General features: G+C 42.6%; 1 pseudogene; it reads left to right on the top strand.

Annotated features, from left to right (window-relative positions):
- Positions 1–5,154: 5,154 nt before the first annotated feature.
- Positions 5,155–5,170, top strand: part of LOC103076052 (60S ribosomal protein L21 pseudogene) — a 495-nt pseudogene continuing 479 nt past the window's right edge.

The raw sequence follows: 5,170 nt of genomic DNA, 5'->3' as shown, positions 1-5,170 counted from the left end.
AGGGGCTTCCCTGGTGGTGCAGTGGTTGAGAGTCCACCTGCCGATGCAGGGGACACAGGTTCATGCCCCAGTCTGGGAAGATCCCACATGCCGCGGAGCGGCTGGGTCTATGAGCCATGGCCGCTGGGCCTGCACGTCTGGAGCCTGTGCTCTGCAACGGGAGAGGCCACAACAGTGAGAGGCCCGCATACCGCAAAAAAATAAAAAAATTTTTAAAAGTGAAGATAACTTAAGGGACCTATAGGACATAAGCATGCAGAATAACATTCACATTATAGGGGTGAAGAGAAAAAGAGACTCACTTCAGATCTAAAGATGCACACAGACTGAAAGTGAGGAGATGGGCAATCTCTGTATTTTTTGGTTTCCCACCACATAGAGACCAGCTTGGTGCTTTGTGACCGCCTGGAGGGGTGAGATAGGGAGAGTGGGAGGGAGGGAGATGCAAGAGGGAAGAGATATGGGGCCATATGTGTATGTATAACTGATTCACTTTGTTATAAAGCAGAAACTAACATACCATTGGAAAGCAATTATACTCTAATAAAGATGTTTAAAAAGAAAGTTATATTTACATCCTACAACAGTCTGTTAAGTCTTCAATAGCATTATGTCTAGAAAACCAATGTACATACCTTAATTTAAAAATGCTTTATTGCTAAAAAAACACTAACAATCATCTGAGCTTTCAGCAAGTCATAACCTTTTTGCTGGTGGAGCGTCTTGCCTCGATGTTGATGGCTGCTGACTGATCAGGGTGGTGGTTGCTGAACGCTGGATTGACTACAGCAATTTTTAAAGATAAGACAACAATGCAGTCTGTGCACTGATTGATTGAATGATTTCTCTGTAGCAATTCTGTTTGATGGCATTTTACCCACAGTTTGACTTCTTTCAAAATTGGAGTCAATTCTCCCAAACCCTGCTGCTGCTTTACCAATTAAATTTATGTACAGTAGTATCATAAATCCTTGTTGTCATTTTAACAATCTTCACAACATCTTTACCAGGAGTAGAGTCCATCTCAAGAAGTCACTCTTTTTGCTCATCCATAGGAAGCAACTCCTCATCCGTTAAAGTTCTATCACGAGATGGCAGCAATTCAGTCACATCTTAAGTATTCACTTCTAATTCTAGCTCTCTTGCTATTTCCATCACATCTGCAGTTACTTCCTCCAGTGAAGACTTGAGCCCTTCAAAGTCATCCATGAGGGCTGGAATCAACTTCTAAACTCTTGTTAGTGTTGATATTTTGACCTCTTCCCATGAATCATGAATGTTCTTAATGGCATCTAGAATGATGAATCCTTTCCAGAAGGTTTTCAATGTGCTTTGCCCAGATCCATCAGAGGAATCACTATCTGTGGCAGCTATAGCCTTATGAAATGTATTTCTTAAATAACAAGACCTGAAAGTTGAAATTAGTCCTTGATCCATGGGCTGCAGAATGGATGTTGTGTTAGCAGCATGAAAACAATAACAATCTTGTACATTTCCATCAGAGCTCTTGGGTGACCAGGTGCACTGTTAATGAGCAGTAATGTTTTGAAAGGAATCTTTTTTTCCTGAGCAATAGGTCTGAACAATGGGCTTAAAATATTCAGCAAACCATGTTGCAAACAAATGTGTTGTCATCCAGGCCTTGTTGTTCCATTTGTAGAGCACAGACAGAGTAGATTTAGAATAATCCTTAAGGGCCCTAGGATTTTCAGAATGGTAAATGAGCATTGACTTCAGCTGAAAGTTACCATCTGCTTTAGCCCCTAACAAGAGAGTCAGCCTGTCCTTTGAAGCTTTGAAGCCAGACATTGACTTCTCCTCTCTAGCTATGAAAATTCTAGAATGGCATCTTCTTCCAATATAAGGCTGTTTAATCTACATTGAAAATCTGTTGTTTAGTGTAGCCACCTTCACTTATGATTCTAGCTAGATAATCTGGATGATTTGCTGCAGTTTCTACTTTGGCACTTGCTGTATCACCTTGTACTTCTATGTTATGGTGACAGCTTCTTTCCTTAAACCTCATGAACCAAGCTCAGCTAGCTTCAAACTTTTCTTCTGCAGCTTCCTCACGTCTCTCACAGCTGACACAGAATTAAAGGAAGTCAGGGCCTTGCTCTAGATTAGAATTTTTTTTTTTTTTTTTTTTGGCAGTACGTGGGCCTCTCACTGTTGTGGCCTCTCCCGTTGCAGAGCACAGGCTCCGGATGCGCAGGCTCAGCGGCCATGGCTCACGGGCCCAGCCGTGGGATCTTCCCAGACCGGGGCACGAACCTGTGTCCCCTGCATCAGCAGGCGGACTCTCAACCACTGCGCCACCAGGGAAGCCCTAGATTAGATTTTGGCTTAAGAGAATGTTGTGACTGGTTTGATCTTCTATCTGACCATTAAAACTTTCTCCATATCAGCAATAAGGCTGTTTTGCTTTCTTATCATTAGTGTGTTCGCTGGAGCAGCACTTTTAACTTCCTTCAAGAACTTTCCCTTTGCACTCACAATGAGGCTAACAGTTTGGCACAAGAGGCCTAGCTTTCAGTCTATCTCAGCTTTCAACATGCCTTCCTTAGTAAGCTTACTCATTTCTAGCTTTTGATTTGAAATAAGGGACGTGCAACTCTTTCTTTCTCTCGAATATTGAGAGGCCATTGTAGGGTTTTTAACTGGCCAAATTTCAATATAGTTTTGTCTTGGGGAATAGGGAGGCCTGAGGAGAGGGAGAGTCAGAGGGGAATGGTCCATCGATGGAGTAGTCAGAACACACAAAACATTTATTAAGTTTGCCATCTTATATGAGCATGATTCCTGGCGCCGCAAAACAATTACAATAGATCAAAGATCATTCATCACAGATCACCATAACACATATAATAATGAAGAATGTTTGAAATATTGTGAGAATTACCAAAATGTGACATAGAGACACAAAGTGAGCAAATTCTTTTGGAAAGATAGCACCGATAGATTTGCTCCACACAGGGTTGCCACAGACTTTTAATTTGTAAAAAATGCAATATCTGTAAAGCATAATAAAGTCAAGTGAAATAAAATGAGGTATGCCTATAAAGGAGCCCAGATAGATAGATAGATAGATAGATAGATAGATAGATAGATAGATAAATAGATATAGATGATAGATAGTGGATGAATGGATGGATGGGTAGATAAATTCACCTCTTATCAATCATCCCACTCTAAACAAAGAAATCTGTTTCCTACAGGTCAAGGTATAAAAGCTGTTCCCTAAGCCTCAAAGTTGTGCTCTAGCAACTGTGACAATACCAGCCATGCTGCCCACTGGGCTGGCCCTCTCCCCGCCCTGCACATTTTTTTTTTTTTACATCTTTATTGGAGTATAATTGCTTTACAATGGTGTGTTAGTTTCTGCTTTATAACAAAATGAATCAGTTATACATATACATATGTTCCCATATCTCTTCCCTCTTGCGTCTCCCTCCCACCCTTCCCTACCCCACCCCTCTAGGTAGTCACAAACCACCGAGCTGATCTCCCTGTGCTATGCGGCTGCTTCCCACTAGCTATCTATTTTACGTTTGGTAGTGTATATATGTCCACCCTGCACATTTATGGTCGAGCTTCCACACACCTTTGCTGGCCTTTATCCCCCCATCCATTCTTTAGGTCCCAATTTGAGACCCAACCCATCCATGGAGCCCAGCAACTTCTTTGCCCGGGAATTCCCTTGTATTTGGACATAATCAAGTGACAGGTTTTTCTCTCTCCACTCCTCCCTTCCCAAGGAATAAAATGAGGTGCACACTTACAAACTTTTAGCAGAGCAGAAGGGCTATGGCGGGCTGGGTCAGTCTCAGCTGTGGGAAGGGGGTTCATCTTGTAGATTTGTTACCTGGGGCAGTGCCAGGCATGGCAGCTTCCCAGGTACAGGTCCTGAGCCCACCTTGCACCTTGTTGCACCTCTGCCAGGAGGGAAAACCCGTGACTTTCAGCCAAGACCAGAGGCTGAGAGGGAGAAGAATCGGGCTTTGGGGGTCACACAGAAAGGTCAAGAGCCCAAAGGGCCACTGAGGCAAGAGTAGAAAGAACGGGTACACACAGGGGAAGGAACTACTTTCTGCCCATCTGAGGCAGGCTCCTAGGGACTTGATGGGCAAGTAGAAAAAACAGGAAAGAAAAAAACTGCTGGCCCCAAACTCTGTTCCGCCTGTGAGTCATTTCAGTCTTTTGAGGCAATGAACTGTACTTTTCCCCTTTCCAAATCTTACAGGGAAAAGGGACAATGATTAATGGTATAGGTTTGTAACTTAACTATTTTGTATGGTTTTCTCTTCCTTCTAAGTTCTAGGGTATCATATCACCTGCATCCCAGGATCCCTGAGGGAAGGGAATTTTGTTTCCCCTTTTACATTGCTGACCTCTGCTGGATGAGAGGAAATGCACAGGCGAAGGCTGATTTGTCTCTAAAGTTTTGTTTGGGTTTGATTTAGTAATTCAAATTCAAGATTGTTTGAAAAAAATAAAGGATTTTTCTGTAAATAAATAATTTTTAAAATTTACAACAAGAAAGTGTTAAATATTTTATGTTTTTACAATGATGAAAAAGCAGAAGTGATTGTGAAATACATGTACCTGTATTGTTGATGAGTGTGAAGTGATGTGACGCTACGGAATTGAATTTGTAGAACGTAAGGAGAGTAATTTTAAAAGGGCCCTTGGGGTGTCCCTGGTGGTGCAGTGGTTAAGAATCCACCTGCCAATGCAGGGGACACAGGTTCGAGACCTGGTCCGGGAAGATCCCACATGCCATGGAGGAACTAAACCCTGTGGGCCACAACAACTCAGCCTGCGCTCTGGAGCCTGTGATCCACAACTACTAAAGCCCACGTGCCTAGAGTCCGTGCTCCGCAACAAGAGAAGCCACCGCAGTGAAAAGCCCACCCACTGCAATGAAGAGCAGCCCCCACTCTCTGCAACTAGAGAAAGCCCAGGCACAGAAACGAAGACCCAACGCAGCCCAAAATAAATAAAATAAATAAATTTATAAAAAATTAAAAAATCAAATCAAATCAAAGGGCGTTTGATCCAGCTGATCTTCTGCAAATCCAGAAGCCAGAAGTAATTTTAAAAAGTAAAAGTACTCACCTTTTGGCCGGAACTGCCATCTTCCAGTAATTCTCCAAAATGACCAACACAA

This window comes from Lipotes vexillifer, unplaced genomic scaffold (assembly GCF_000442215.2).
Source record: "Lipotes vexillifer unplaced genomic scaffold, Lipotes_vexillifer_v1.1 scaffold130, whole genome shotgun sequence".
NCBI classification, from domain to species: Eukaryota; Metazoa; Chordata; class Mammalia; order Artiodactyla; family Lipotidae; genus Lipotes; species Lipotes vexillifer.
The sequence above is the reverse complement of the archived record's forward strand: the minus strand, read 5'-3'. Positions and strand labels throughout refer to the sequence as shown.